General features: G+C 42.4%; 1 protein-coding gene across 3 annotated transcripts in view; it reads right to left on the bottom strand.

The window, feature by feature from the left end:
- The window catches only part of Scel (sciellin), a 116,606-nt gene extending 101,196 nt beyond the window's left edge, over positions 1-15,410 (bottom strand). The window contains exon 1 of one of the 3 annotated variants that reach the window (XM_006252428.5): positions 15,247-15,410. The gene's annotated coding sequence lies outside the window, so the exon portion shown is untranslated. The remainder of the gene's footprint in view (positions 1-15,246) is intronic. The other 2 variants (XM_039093531.2, NM_001108388.1) reach the window with 2 other exon arrangements.
- Between the last annotated feature and the right edge of the window lie 1,388 nt (positions 15,411-16,798).

Here is a 16,798-nt window from a genome sequence, read left to right as displayed (position 1 = left end):
ACCTGAACACATTGACACCCTTCACCCTTGCTCTTGACACCCAGCTTCCAAAACTGCCAGACAACATATTTCTTCTCTCTAGCTCGCCACGTGTCTGTGTGGTGGTTTGTTATGGCACCCCTAGAAAACCTCTCCAGTTCTTAGGAAGGAAATGATCAAGCTTTCCTAAAGTAGTGAAGCCTTCCAAAGAGCTTTGTGCCACGCCCTCCTGATCTGTGCCCTTAATATCTTCAGCTGTCATATTGCACAGAGCAATTCCCAATATCTTAAACATGTGTTAGTTGAGCCCCTACTTTGAGATCATAATGTATGTCATAGGCATTATCTCTCACCATCAAGTGAACTTTGTAGGGTGCTTATTATTATTGCCAACGCTCCGATAAAACATATGACATTCAGTGACAGAATAACTTGTCCAAGATGCTAAGTGTCAATGGCAGACTTCTCAAACAAAGACAGCCTCTTTTCTGAGCACCCAACAATCATGTTCTTCATGAGTCACTGAAAGACTAGACAGGCTCACTGGAGATAGAGTGCTCACTGGGGACCATGATGTCTCACAAGTCCCATAAGTTCTACCCACAATGCACCAGGGCAACCAAGGCATCCTTTCAAGGTATCACTGCAGCAAACCATCAGTGAAGAGCCTTCTTTGTGTATTCTTTTTTTTTTTAATTTAGAGAATACTTTATTAGTTTTTGTAATCAAACCCACGTTGATAAGACCTTACATATTTAATACAGTGTGTTACCTCTGTACAAATGGAAAAAACTTAAGTTCAACATTTCTAGACCAATATGGCTGTTAATTTCTGTACAGTGCCAACTCAACACAGTAAACGGGGATACTTTTTTCCAAAGTTGACAGCACAGCTAAAGTTTCAAAAAATTCAAATTATATATCTGTATATATATATATTTATATTTATATAAAAAGACCAATAATAGCAGTGTGTTATGCATCAACAGCAGCAACAGCTTTTCCAGGTTCTGCAGTCATCTGAACAAAACTGTAGAGACATCCAGCACACTCCATTAAAAAAAGAAAAAAAAAAGTAAAAAAACAAAACCCGAGAAAACAGCACAGTTCTGTTACTCTTGTGGTACCTGGCACCATTTTTTTTTTAAATTAGCTTCTCAATCATCATCTGGAAAGAAAACATTCTGAGCAACATCATTAAAAACAGCTCTGTCACTACTACTAGCACGGTCACTACTACGTATCATAAAGCAGGTACAAGCTATTTTACATCCACAGAGGTATGATACAGTACTGTCCTACATCTATAATACTAGAGGATACAATTTAAAAGGCATTATTTGAGACTTGATTCTACTTTTCCAGCAGAGGGCCCAAAGGATGGTGTGACACAGCTTTGTAAAGAAACATACTCTAGACAGGATTTCCTTTCACTAGTGGCACACTTCTAGGGATTCATTCTCTCCATGAATGTCAGCTAAAACCGTTATTAAAAAAATGAAATATCCCTAGAACAAAACCGTATAACCACCGGATTCACATGAAGATGACCTAGTGGAGACAAGCTGGACCTCACCTTACCAACAAGCTATCAAATCTGTTATTTTTAAACAGTGAGACCTCCAAGGAAGGAAATGCCAAGTAGTGCTTCAAAGCTTCGGACCACAATCAAACACAGCATCCTTTTCAACAGAAGCAGAAGCTCATCTGAATATGCTCAAGGATGCTGACATCAACATTTAATCATCTCCTCACTCATCCAGGAAGAAGGGGAGATCAGTTACTACTGTACTTTATTGTGTTCAACCAAATCACCATGTTACAAAAATAGCAAGCTGCCATAATAAAAAATAAGGCTCCTCTATCCAGCACCAGATAGCATCATTTTACTTTCAAGCCTAGAAATTGCACACTTGTATATAAACCAACCGAAGATGAGGATTGAGAGTTCATCCTGGTGGATTTTTCCTTTGATGAATATGAAGTGTCCTTCCTTATCTTTTTTGATGACTTTTAATTGAAAATTGATTTTATTTGATATTAGAATGGCTACTCCAGCTTGCTTCTTCTGACCATTTGCTTGGAAAGTTGTTTTCCAGCCTTTCACTCTGAGGTAGTGTCTGTCTTTGTCTCTGAGGTGTGTTTCCTGTAGGCAGCAGAATGCAGGGTCCTCGTTGCGTATCCAGTTTGTTAATCTATGTCTTTTTATTGGGGAGTTGAGGCCATTGATGTTGAGAGATGTTAAGGAATAGTGATTATTGCTTCCTGTTATATTCATATTTGGACGAGAGGTTATGTTTGTGTGCTTTTCTTCTCTTTGTTTTGTTGCCAAGATGATTAGTTTCTTGCTTCTTCTAGGGTATAGCTTGCCTCCTTATGTTGGGCTTTACCCTTTATTATCCTTTGTAGTGCTGGATTTGTAGAAAGATATTGTGTAAATTTGGTTTTGTCATAGAATATCTTGGTTTCTCCATCTATGGTAATTGAGAGTTTTGCAGGATACAGTAACCTGGGCTGGCATTTGTGTTCTCTTGGGGTCTGTATGACATCTGTCCAGGATCTTCTGGCCTTCATAGTTTCTGGCGAAAAGTCTGGTGTGATTCTGATAGGTCTGCCTTTATATGTTACTTGACCTTTTTCCCTTACTGCTTTTAATATTCTTTCTTTATTTTGTGCGTTTGGTGTTTTGACTATTATGTGACAGGAGGTGTTTCTTTTCTGGTCCAATCTATTTGGAGTTCTGTAGGCTTCTTGTATGCCTATGGGTATCTCTTTTGTTAGGTTAGGGAAGTTTTCTTCTATGATTTTGTTGAAGATATTTACTGGTCCTTTGAGCTGGGAGTCTTCACTCTCTTCTATACCTATTATCCTTAGGTTTGATCTTCTCATTGAGTCCTGGATTTCCTGTATGTTTTGGACCAGTAGCTTTTTCTGCTTTACATTATCTTTGACAGTTGAGTCAATGATTTCTATGGAATCTTCTGCTCCTGAGATTCTCTCTTCCATCTCTTGTATTCTGTTGGTGAAGCTTGTATCTACAGCTCCTTTTCTTTTCTTCTGATTTTCTATGTCCAGGGTTGTTTCCATGTGTTCTTTCTTGATTGCTTCTATTTCCATTTTTAATTCCTTCAACTGTTTGATTGTGTTTTCCTGGAATTCTTTCAGGGATTTTTGCGATTCCTCTCTGTAGGCTTCTACTTGTTCTCTAAGGGAGCTCTTTATGTCTTTCTTGAAGTCCTCCAGCATCATGATCAAATATGATTTTGAAACTAGATCTTGCTTTTCTGGTGTGTTTGGATATTCCGTGTTTGTTTTGGTGGGAGAATTGGGCTCCGATGATGCCATGTAGTCTTGGTTTCTGTTGCTTGGGTTCCTGCGCTTGCCTCTCGCCATCAGATTATCTCTAGTGTTACTTTGTTCTGCTATTTCTGACAGTGGCTAGACTGTCCTATAAGCCTGTGTGTCAGGAGTGCTGTAGACCTGTTTTCCTGTTTTCTTTCAGCCAGTTATGGGGACAGAGTGTTCTGCTTTCGGGCGTGTAGTTTTTCCTCTCTACAGGTCTTCAGCTGTTCCTGTGGGCCTGTGTCTTGAGTTCACCAGGCAGGTTTCCTGCAGGGGAAAAGTTGTTCCCACCTGTGGATCCAAGGCTCAAGTTTGCTCGTAGGGTACTGCTCGTGGGGTCCTCTCTGCTGTGGCAGCAACCGGGAAGATCTGCGCCGCTCTTTCCGGGAGCCTCCGCACACCAGGGCTCCAGATGACGCCTGGTGTTCTCCTCTGGCGTCTGGACGTGCACAGAGTGCAGCCTCCCCTGGTCTCCCAGGCGTGTCTGCCTCTCTGAAGGTTCAGCTCTCCCTCCCACGGGATCTGGGTGCAGAAACTGTTTATCCGGTCTGTTTCCTTCTGGTTCCGGGGGTGTCTCAGGCACAGGGGTCCTGCCGCTCCTGGGCCCTCCCCTATGGGAACCCAGAGGCCTTACACAGTTTCCTCTTGGGCCAGGGATGTGGGCAGGGGTGGGCAGTGTTGGTGGTCTCCTCCACTCTGCAGCCTCAGGAGTGCCCACCTGATCAGGCGGTGAGGTCTCTCTCCCACGGGGTTTGGGAGCAGAGAGCTGCTGCGGGCCGGGATCCGCGGGTGTGGGACTTCCGGTCTTCTTTGTGTATTCTTGAATACTATCTTGGTTATAAAACATATCTCAACACAAAAACCTACACAGGACTAGTCATAGCAACATTATTCATAATACTAAAAAAAAAAAAAAAGAAACAGTAGAAATAACCCAAATAGCCACCAAACAATGAATGGATACAGAGTTTGGCATATCCACACAACGGACCACTGCTCAGGAATACACAGGACTCAAGAACTCATTCACACTAGAAGATGGATGAAAAATGAAACAGGCAAAGTGAACAGACAGTGACGATGTGTTATTCCATCTTTATGAAATACAAACAATATTCAGGCTCTTGGAAAAAAGATTAGATTGTGGTTTTTAGAAGCAAGGGGAAAGGAAGATGCTGCTAATGGGAATGAGGCTTCTTTTGGGGTGAAAATGTTCTGGAATTGCAAAGTGATGATGGATTACAAATTCATGAATTAAAAAACATTGAATCTTATACTTTCGATTAGATAAACGTTATGAAATATGAATTAGCTTTCAACTAAAAAAAAAAAACCCAAACCATACACTGTCAGCAGATGGGGTTCATATGAGTGCTCAAGGGACAGCCTTATTGTGTTCCCATAATTATGCCAGAATAAAATGAATAAACTTTATATCACAGGATTACATCAGCTCCATCAGGACTTTTATCATTTCACATGCTGATAATATGCACATTATTGAGAACCCTCAATGCTTAAATATTTCTGGCTCCTGACCAGATCCTGACTTCTATTTTTGGTTTGGAAACAGAGTCACCCTCTTTTACAAGAAAGCAAGAATGGGAGTCAAGAGGAAAAATGTCAATCTCATTCAAGATCATGTTTCATCTGAATTAACAAGGTGACACAGCAGATTGTATGACATTAAGAGAAGGCAATATTCTATTACGTTGCATAAACATGTGGCTATTGGGTACTAGGTTTTCTGATATTTCACTTGGTATGCTATAGAACAACATATCAAATACACTATTTATAGTGCACATTGGATAGATAAAATATTTAGCACATCCATAGTAAATACATGTTATATGCAGTTCATTTACAAAACAAATCAAATAGTGTGAATGGCTATTCTGAAGCATTGAACTTAAAATTCTTTGTAGAAAAGGCACACGTGTGCCCATCTAAAACACATAAATCTCATATTGTATGCACCATGCTTTCTCCATATACTTCTAGTCTTCAGAACAAATGGCTTCTGCATGATGTCATTTGTCTTATCATCGACTGCAGTGCCAGTTCTGCCTGTGGAGCTTTGTACAGACATCCGGCCATTTTTATGTCAAGCCTCCCTCCCTGTTGTGTCCCATCTTTAGCTTCCTGTTAGGCCCCCACAACTTTCTGTTTTTCTCAAAGTATCGCAATGCACTTGACGAACATCATCTTTCCATCTTCATGACTGCTAGCTAGTTTAAAGTAAAGCCTGCCTATGCAGGGAAACATTAAGGCTGAGTGGTGGCTCCGGGGGGAAGTGGTGAGCTGTGAGTTAGCCTCAGGCTGAGTCCCAGCTGTGGTACTCATTAGCCACGTGGAGCAAGCCATTACTCTGTCTCGGCAAAGTGGGCGTTATATCAAGCTTAAACGGCTACTGTGAAAACTAAGATAACGTTCTATAAATTATAAATTACTATAAATCATCCAAGCTGTTATTATTATTGTCTAAACTCTCCCCTTCCCTCACCAGAGCCTACAAAGACAACAGATTCCTGGGTTGAGAAGGATATCGCATGGGACATGGGTGAGAGTCCATGGAGAACTGAAAACACAATGCCTGTATGGGCTTGGAGCCAGAGAGCTGCACAGAGAGAACAAGGCTTCCCTTAACTACTTATTCCTAGACACATCCAGAGACTCCAGTGTGGAGTCTGTGGGTATTTACATGAGATTCAAGACCAGTCATTAATGGGGAGGAAGAGGTTAAGGCGTGGAAACTGGATCAGAAGCCTACCTTCTTTAATCAGGCCTTCTGAAGAACACCTAGCTTTCAACGTCACACCTTCCAGGAGGCTGTCATGCCTGTCTTATGGGAGTTAGTCCTAAACTTAACATGAAGAGGCAAGTTCTCGTTTTGCTTGTTGGTTTCTGTTTTGTATGCAACACTCTGTAAAAGGCTGACAGTAGGACAGTTTGGGAGTCCCTCGAGATCTTACCCACCCCTGCCTAGAATCTAGACCCCGGTTTGCAAACCTCTGGATCAGTGGTTCCCAACCTGTGGGTGGTGACCCCTCTGGGGGTCATGCCTAAAATCGTCTAAAAACAACCATATTTACATTATAATTCATAAGAGTAGAACATTACAGTTATGAGTAGCAACAAAATAATTGTATGGTTGGGGGTCACCACGTCATGATAAAGAGTAGAGGTGTTAGGAAGGTTGAGAATCACTGCTGTAGGTGAATAGGGTATGCAGAGGATGGGCAAGATGAAAGCACTAGTGAAGAAAGTATACTACAATGCCTATACTTGGTGTGCAAGCATTTCTGTTAGTTGAATGCAAATGACTATATGTCCATCATGTCTTTTTTGTCAGCTGGTAAGTTACCAAATATGAAATTGGTCTCATATGTGGGACCATATAATTTTTTTAAATTAATTTTCATGATCAAACAGGTCAGTGATCATCACTCTGATTTTCATATTTAGAAATTCAGAATTCAGAATTCAGGCCTGGTGGAACAATTCCATGACTGCAGCTCCTGGGGGACACAGGATGCTCAAGACCTGTCTGTGAGAGTGAGTGAAACCTGGTCTCACATTTTAAGGCAAAACCAAAAGGAGGACGGGCATCCCACTGAGATGGTAGAGTGGTCTCACAGAATGAGAAAAAAAAACATTCTAAAGATACAACAGCTTCTCATTTTTAACTAAAATTCACTCATGCTGGGCAGCGGTGGCACAAGCCTTTAATCCCAGCATTTAGGAGATAGGGGCAGGCAGATCTCTGTGATTTTGAGAGCAGCCTGATCTACAGAGAGATTCCAGGGCAGCCAGGGCTACACAAAGAAATCCTATCTCAAAAACCGTATGATTGAATACAATTAAAATGTTTTTTAACTGTCTGTTTCATGTTAAATTTTAGGAACCATCAAAGTAGCCCTTGACGCAGTAGGAACAGATGACAAGGAAAAGACTAGACACAACTCATCAGGGTGTCATGACACAGAACAGTGACCTCTCTAGTCCCCGTTCTTCACTTCCTTCTTACTTGTACGTAGAACCACTCTTTTCAGTCTCTGTCGAAGCCACAGGTGGGCACAGTTTAGGCTATCGAAGTTGAGGAAAAAGTCCCCCTTGGCTTAGTCTTTTTGCTTCCAGCCGCTCTGCTCTGAATTAAGATTCTATGCAGAAGGTAGGAGTGGCCATTTTTACAGCAATCATAGAGCTGCCCCAATTATCCTGAATTATCTGCCTTCAATCTTTTCCTTTTAGAAGAACAGTGAAGCTCCTGTTATTAAAAGTTAGGCTGCATCTGAGTTTATTACTCAAGCCTAATGCTCTTCCCCCGTGTTTCTAAGCTTTTATGGAACAAGTAGATTTAACATCTGGCCAGGAGTCAACAGAACAGTCATGGTTCTTTGATGAGTAAACAGCACATATGACAACATGCCTGTGACCAAGACTTTTAGCAATGGGGCCACTTGTTGGGTCACTACAATTCTTATGCTCAGGCATATGTTCTTATATCAATCTTTTCAGTGGATGCTATTCTCTTTACTTGCAGGGGCCCACGATGTAACCTGCACAGATCACAGCAGGTGGTAGAAACAGGGGCTGTAATGAAGTATGTATGACTGCAACGCAGTAAATGGTTCTATGCACAGCTCCAAACGTTACACGATAGAGCCAATAGAAGGCTGGCAGAGAATCACTCTGGTAGACCAACAGTGGGCAACAGTGGAAGTGTGGTTGGGTGTAGCAACAGTCGGGAAGGGCAGTGCCAACATCTCCTGACAGCTCAGCCTGGAACTTCTCAGTTCCCACCACACTGAAGACAAGCCCTGAGAGTACTGCTTCCCTGGGGCCATCTTGCTGCCAAGCCGAGCAAGGCTTCCACTTGGCTTCCAAAACTCACGTTGTCCGTTGAGGCAATCTAGATAATAAAGGAAGTTGTATTGTGTGCAATTTGGTAATAATACTTCATTGAGATTTCTGCATTTCTCAAATGAACTAAAAATAACTGATACTACAGATTATCATCATCATCATCATCATCATCATCATCATCATCATCATCATTAATTATTGGATTTAAGAGATGCCAAAATAATGGTCCCCTAACTGACGGTTCAAGGTGGGCAGGGTCTGCTCTGTGGACTCTTTCTATCTCTCCTACATAATTTTCCTCAGCTAACCATCATCTACCTTGCCTTCTTTCATCAGCCCGTTTGGTGGTCCAGAGCCATTACTTGGGGCTTCTAAAGCATCTGTGAGGCAAGCCCCTCCTTTATTCAATTCCACTTTCCCAGATATTTTCCTGCAATGAAAATATGGAACATATTCCACTCAGGACAGAAAGCAATCTTTCTAACGCACAGATACTTCTTATGTAGTTATTAGAAAGGGATCAAAAACATATATCTTATGAAGAATATCCTTGTTTTAAAAAATACTTTTTTGGAATTGAGCTGTCAGTCACAAGCCTCTCAGATTGAATGCTAAAAATTAAATGCAGGGAAAGCTTGTTTTTTTTTTTTTATGAAATTCTTTAGTGCAATTGCTGTTTTAGGGACTGGAATTACCTGGATCTTAAATCAGGTCAGCATCTAAGCAAATGAGACCACGTTAGCAGCCTCAGTTCAGCTAATTGGGCTTTCAGTCTCGCTGCAGTAAAGTTTATAGCTTCTCAGGAGACAGATGAAATCTTCAAAAAGCTGCTGCCTGAATCTGTGTGGAACAGTGGCATACGTCAGCAATGAGCCTCTCTGTTTCCATTTTCTTACCATGTAGCCCAGGCTAGACTCCAAGAGCTGCCTCAGCTTCCTAGGGCTGGGATTATAGCAGAGTTATATTTTACACTTATGTTTTAAATGTAGAAATTCACGAGAGAATGATGTTCCAGTTCTCTGTTGCTTTGGGAACTACAAAGATCACCATTTGTTTGTGTTTTTAAAGTCCCTGCAAGAACTTTGTGATATGTCATACTATATCTAAGAACATCGTGATATGTCACATTATACCTACGGTTTATAATCAGAGACAAAATCCCAGAGAAGGGGTCCACAGTCTTTCAGCCAACTAGTGTTGGATTAAATTAGAAATTCTCATATTAAATCTTGTGTTCTCACCCCAGTGTTAGTACTGACCTGTGCCCATAACAAGCTATAGTTTAGATGACCATATATCCAATTTTCAACCTTCAAGTTTAAATATTCCTGAACTTTCTAAGTACTAAATGTTTAAGTTGAAATTCTAATCAGGAAGCTAAAATTCTCAAGGACCTTGACGTAAACAGAGCCAAAGGAAGCAAAGAAAACACAAATAACTGTCAACCACCAGCCAACCTTTCACTTCCTCTTCGAGGTTCAACCCCAGAAGGTGACCCATAGCATTCACTGTTTGCACACTTTGCCAAAGGACAACTGTCCTCCGGTTTAAGGCAAAACTACTCTCTCGAGCTCAGAATCAAGAAATCAACCAACTGTTCTTAGTTCTTGGATGCATAAGAAACCATCTACATCCCCTGCTTCTGAAATGCTCACCTTTTTGTCCCCAGGCTTTCTACATGGTGGGCAAGCGCTCCAGCACTGAGCTGCCTTCCCAGTGCTTTCTGTTTTTAAGAGTGGCATTTCTGGGGTTAGCTTTCCTGTCTAACAGTTAACTGTTCCCCTGGCCACCCCTAACTACCTCAGCTTTTGGAATTTCCTAGACCGCCTCGCAGTTCATTTACAATTTTCTTTTTCTTCTTTGGGTTATCTCTACAATGATAGACATTTAAAAGTCTGGCCCAAGGAGAAGCTTGGCTGAGGTAACAACACCGTTAGCTCTTTCTGCCGCCTTTCTCTTTCACTTCTGATTATGAGAACAAAATTTAGACTGGACGGGGGGGGGGGGGGGGGGCAGAGAGTGAAAGGTAGGAAAGCGAAACAGAAAAGAAAAAAGCCAAGAACTGAGGGTAGATCAACAAGACCAAGGATACAGGAAGAAAATGGAAAAGGCAAGGAAGAAAGCAAAAGACCTGGGTCATAGGGTGACATGTTTATGCTTTATGCACATCAGCTCATTTAAGACTCGCACAACATTTCTAGGTCATCAGTTTACAACGACTGTCCTCACTTCGTAGCTCCGTGAAATGCTGTGACCCGATGGAGCCATGGTTTGGAATGGGGTCTTCTGAATGAAAGCGTTCCCTATGGGGGACATGTTGTTGGATACTTGGTCCCCAGTTGGGCTGTTTGGGAAAGGTTAGATCATTCAATGTTTCTGGAGGAAGTACATCCTTCAGATGAACATGGAGATTAAAAGTCTTCCCCTGCTCAGCCCAGTTTGCTCTCTTTCATTCATACTTAACTTTGAAGAGATGAACAGTCAGCCTCCTACCCCTTGGCCACGCCTCCGCCACGCCTCTGAACCCTTTTAAGGTAAACGCTATCTTCTCTAAGTGGCCCTGGTCACCGCGTTCCATCGGAGCAACAAAAAGTAGCTAAGGCAATTGATGTGATTAAAATAACGCCCCAGTCATGTTCCAGAAAGCTAGGACAGGAGCTCGAAATAGAGGCCTGTTTATCCTGGGTAGGAATCTCAGGGTGGATGGTTTGCCTGGGGTTACGTAGCTGGTGAATTACACTGCGGAGGTTCAAACTCAGACCAACCTAACACCAAAGTTCCTGCCTTAGGAATATAGCAAGCGAAGGGGCGTGGGCAGTGAGTGGAAAGCTCCGGGACTAGAGGGAATGGGACTGGAATAAGAGTCTCTTTGATGCAAAGCATTGTGCGGGGTCAACCAGATGCCTGAGCCAGAGCTGATTTTCACAGTTCATTTTACCAAGAGTACGAGGTCAACGGAGGGTGGCCCTTGGATAGACTCACTACCTCAGAATCTTTTTCCACTTTTAAGACATTTAGGGAATGGTTGGCTTTTTGGAAAGCAATGAAAATACTTGCCTAGGACAAATATCTACAGACTAGAAGCAGGAAGAGAGAAGAGCAAATGCCTCTAGGAAAAATAATGGTATAAACAGAAGGGGCCTGGAAAACACACCTGATTTATAAGGAAGTCCTGGGTGTTCTGTTCCTCAGAAATTACTGTGGCAGATGGAATCCCCAATCAGGGAGAGGGCTGTGAAACTATTTTTAAAAGAAGATTGAGAGAGATAGTCTCAGACTTGTAAATAATCGATAACCAATAGCCACAGACCTGCAAAAAGATGTTCTAGCCAATAAATAAGACAAGCCATCAAAGAACCATTATCACCCCAAGCCATGAAATGTTAGGAAGTGGAAAACAAACAGATGTTTCTAAGTATCTTAGTTACGTGTTTCCTTTTGGACCAGGTCCATGGATTAATTTATAAATTAATTACAGTGTTACAGTTATCACAGTAAACATCTCTGGTGAGTCTCTATCCAATGAAAGAAATGTAAACCTCTCAGGCCGCCCCGGACTTCCTTAGCCTCTTAAGGTGGTTACAAATGGCCACCTGCTTTTCTCTCATGGGCTTAGAGCCAAAGCTTAGCAGTGGTAATCTTGCTTACTGGTGAGGAAAAGAACCCAAAATTTAGCACAGTGAAGTCTTTTTCTATCCAGATCTCTGAATGCACCAGTTTTCTACATCTTTATAAACCCCTAACATCACATTGACTCTCTGACGGTTCCTGGTTTTAATACTTGAAACCTTCCTGATCCCTGCTGGGGGATAATTCTACATTTTACCTGATTCCGGGGACACATGTCCACTTCATCCTACAGAGGCACTGACTTAATACTCAGCATCGAATATTCAAGCATCAAAAATCATCAGAGTCCTATCATGGACCATTTCTAATTCATTGGCTCAAGGTCAAGCCCATTAGGGAGACAGCCCTTGGATTTACTGCATACAGCATCCTGATGATGAACAGGAAGAGAGAAGGCAGGAGAGGGTCGTTTCCTGCAGTTTTTTAACTAGAATTAGTCTTTCATGCACAGACATGCTCTGCTCACCACTTAATCCTTATGTATTTCTTTTGGAAGTCTGCTATGGTCTCCTGGGACAAGCAGTTCCGGGTGTTCTAAGGGAACAACCACATAAAGGAGATTTACTAACATCATCTTAGAGCCAAGGACCTTAGGATTGGAGACAATTTGTGCTGTGTAACTTAGATTTCTAGAGCTCCTGAGTATTGAGCATTGCGTAGGCTGGACTGCAGGTTTTCTTGGCTAGATGTAAGCCTGTCAGCCTTTAGCATGAAGCTGTAAAATTCCCTCCTCTAACTAATGATCACGGTCAGCGATCCACATCTTCAAAGAATTTGGCAACTGACATGAAAGACAAGCCAAATAAACGAAGCTGTCATCGGCAAAGCATGCGTCTAAGGAAGAGCCTCTCTCCAATCAGAAAATCGTGATAGGCGTACACCATGTCAAACAGAATGCTGGGCAGCTACAGGAAGCTGTATTGAAGCCAATACATAGCAACTTTTCATTTTTTTCCAACGTTCTTGAGATGAGAAAATAGAATAAGATCTACGAATGGCCGAGAAGCAGCATAACAGCAGGAAGGAAGCTATTCGGAAACAACTAAGATTTCTCTTTGAGTGCTGGGCTAAGGATTTGATCCCCTTGCTCTTATGGAGTGCTTAGAGCTAATGCACCCACCACAGCAGATGCTATGTGAGATCACGTTCCCTTGAGGCGACAGTCCGGGGGACTATGCACAGTTCATTCCACCGTACCAACTCAGTCATTTAAAGCGCACTTCTGCTTGGCTTACAAAGGTCCCAGGAATGGAACTCTCTCTGAGAACAGTGGTCAGAATTCTAACCGTCAGGGAAGACAGCCCGGTGAACAGAACCTAAGGAATGGCAGTGGGAGGGAAGATGATGCTGACTGTGGGGACCAGACCACAGCCTTCACATATGTACCACATATAAGATCACACCAAGGGGCTGATGGCTCCCACTATTTAGCCCTACAAATATACAAACTAAAAAGACCAAGTCCAAAAGCCACAGATTAAAAATGCCTTTCTATGTCAAGCACACGTCCCATGCGTTCTATACAATAGCACTGCTGGCAAGGACACTGTTGCTTACATGCCACCCGTAGTCCTTATATAAAGATACAAATTAGTTCGTTTAGTTACTACTTGTTATGTGTAAGAACTCTGAAAATTCGCTGAGAAAATCTAGCGAGACAAATGGCAGACATACGTACGACTTCACTTCTGGTTCTGCCACTCTCGGCCTGGAAAGTTGCCTAATCTTTTCCTTTGCTTTCCTCGTCTAGAAAATTCAAAGGGTAGGGCCTGAAGACCTGCTTTGAGAACCAAGTTAAAAAGCCAAACGTGGTAGCACGTATTCGTAACCTCAGCCCCGCTGCGGTAAGATGGGAGGAAGAGACTAGACAATCACCTTCAAGCCCAGGGGCCAGTGAGACTGTAAGACACCACACAGCAGAAACAAAAGAGAGATGCTACCTCAGTATGGTAGAAGGTTCCTGAAAATTGCCCTCTGATCTCCACATGCTTGCTATGGTACGCACACTCCCATACTCATATATTCATCTCTCTCTCTCCCTCTCTCTCATATTTTCTCTCATATTGTCTTTCTCTCTCTTTCTCCCTCTCTCTCTCTCCCCCCTCTCTGCCCTCTCTCTCATATTGTCTCATATTCTCTCTCTCCCTCTCTCTCTCTCTCTCTCTCTCTCTCAGACACCACAATACACACTCCCATACTCATATGTTCATTCCTCTCTCTCTCTCCCTCTCATATTTTCTCTCATATTGTCTCTCTCTCTTTCTCCCTCTCTCTCTCCCTCTCTCTGCCCTCTCTCTCACATTCTCTCATATTCTCTCTCTCTCTCTCTCTCTCTCTCTCACACACACACACACACACACCCCACAATACACACTCATATACTCACACCCCCTTTCAGTTGAAAAATTATATTCATGAGTTCTAAGATTTACATGTGCCTACATTTCTATAAAATTCTGACCTGTTTCCATGTAGTCTCTATATATCTTGACATTTAAAAATCATCCAACTGTCTTCATAAACTCTTAGTTTTTTTCTGTATCATTAGCTACAGAAGTGAAAGCCAGTTTTCAATTTCATGAATAATGAAACAATGCTGTCCTTGGGCTTTGTTGGCTGTTCATATTGGAAAACAAAGTAATGGGGCTCTTCAGTAAACCTTTGGGCACTGACACATCTCAGCTACTCTGAAATTTCGGGTAGCTTAGTCAGTCCTGGGGAGCAAGGAAAACCCCGGTTCTTCAGTAGAGCCAGGTCTGCAGGAGTTAAGATTGCTAACAAGCTGCGTTTGATTCCTGCTACTCTGTATCATAAACAGAAATGATAAAAAAAAATAGAGTCAGACAACCACAACTAATTCAAACCAGAACATAGCGAAGCCAGTCACATGCACACAAACCCCTGTGAAGAATCACACATCTCTACACGCCCCCTCCTTACTCCATCCCATGAATCTACTATGTAAACAAGGGAGATTTTCTTATACGAGGATAATATGGTTGAACGGGTTTGCAGTTTTTGTCACAGTTGAGAAAAAATATATGAAGCTATTTGTAAAGTCGATACAGTTTAATATTTCACTAGAAGCATCACTTATGAAAAATAGAAAGCTCTCTTTTTATAAAACAGTTTTATAGTCACTGAAGAACACAGACCCGTGAGTGCTGATTCCTTGATTTAAAAGTTGCCAGCTCCTGTGGGAAAAGCAAAAGCCTCTCCGTGTTTGTGATGCTGTGATGCAGACTGTGGAAACTAAAAGCGTAGCGCTATTGGCGCACGGGATACTCGTCGTAAACTGTCAAATTTAGAAAGAAGTCAAAGATAATACAGACGGCCCTGATCTGAATCACGTGGAGGGAAAAACAGAAAAGTTTGCACAAACTACGAAGCAGTTGTCTTTTTCTCTGCAAATAGAATTCAGCTCACCTTTCCTGCGCAGAAACCCGGGACTCTTGGCTAACTGGCCCGCAGTGATTCCCCAAGTGGATCCTGCGGGAACAAATGGGCACCTGGAGCTTCCTGGGTGCACTTCCCACCTCCGCTTGACTGTTAATGAACAGCTTAGAGGCTTCTCTCTCAACACTGAGTCACACAGGGAGGAGGTAGGCGGTGTGAAAGAGGGTGTCACCCTGTACAAATACCAGCTCAACAAAAAAACAGTCTCATTCACGGGACTCTCTGTAGGGAAGTTCTTCAAATAACTCCTGGCCTTGCTGTGCCCCAAAATGCAAAATGTTCAATCTCGCTGTTTTAGCTGATCTCTACAACATACAACACTGTCCGGCTGGCAGCCTAGACAACCACTTGGGAATAAGCTTTTTAAAAAGCAAAACAAAACTGGAGGTAGAGGGAATCTCTCCTCCTCCCTCTCTCCCTTCCTTCTTTTCTCCCTCCTTCCCTCTACTACTTGGGATGTGAAGTCACAGACATGTGTCCCCAGGAGTGCACTGCTCAGTTGGGAAAGGAACGTTTACATGAACTCTGGGACCAGAAGATGTAGACAGAATCCATTATAGAAATTCCACATGCAGAACATTACATACAGACATCAGAGGAATATCACACCCCAAATGTAAGAATCTTCACCCTTAAATTATTTCACAATTTGTTAGAAAGAAGGAAGGAAGGAAGGAAGGAAGGAAGGAAGGAAGGAAGGAAGGAAGGAAGGAAGGAAGGAAGAAATTTAGAAGATGGTCAGCAGGTCTGCTGCGTGGGTAAAGGACCTTGCCCTCAAGCCTGATGATCTAAGTTTCATCCTCAGTGGAGGGAGCAAACTGATTCCTGAAGTTTATCCTCTGACCACATGCAGACCCTAACATGCATATCCAGACACATACCACAAATAATTAAATAGAATTTTAATCAAGTTTTCAAGTGGTGAGGATGGTTGGAACATCTTTTACAGCTGATGATGGCATAGATTCCTGCATCAAGGCTGCTTCTGCTGTGAAGAAGAGAGAAAGGACAGGACAGGAAGAACATCCTGGGAGGGAGCTCCTCTCAGAGACTAGGAAGCGAACCTTTCACAACAGCAAGAAGGACTTAAGGAAGCTTAGCATTCAGAGCTTTGTTCAAGGGGACTGGATCATCTTCCCTGGGTCATCTTAATTCATCAGCACACCAACAATTAAAACTGGTGAGGCTTGTCTGTGCCTATGACAAGAATAGCAAGAAGTAGAAACATTCAGGTGAGAAGGCCAGGCCAACTGCAGGACGGATCGAAGCTGGGAGATCACTTCCTGGATGTTCCTTAATTCTAGGCTGAGAGGTTTGAAGCTCCAAAGTGAAGATTATTTTCACAGTGAAACATACAATTCTGACTTGTGATGTATATAATGTCTATACATGATTGTGGGGGGGCTGTTTGCACATATACATACTTATACATGCATCTGTGTACGTGTCTCACGTGCTGGAAGTTCACCTCAGGTGCTCTCCACCTTATTTTGTGAGATGGGTTCCTTTCATCAGATCTCAT

The sequence above is a fragment of the Rattus norvegicus genome, chromosome 15 (genome assembly GCF_036323735.1).
Source record: "Rattus norvegicus strain BN/NHsdMcwi chromosome 15, GRCr8, whole genome shotgun sequence".
Classification (NCBI taxonomy): Eukaryota; Metazoa; Chordata; class Mammalia; order Rodentia; family Muridae; genus Rattus; species Rattus norvegicus.
Note: the sequence above shows the minus strand (reverse complement) of the source record. Positions and strands in the feature narration are given on the sequence as shown.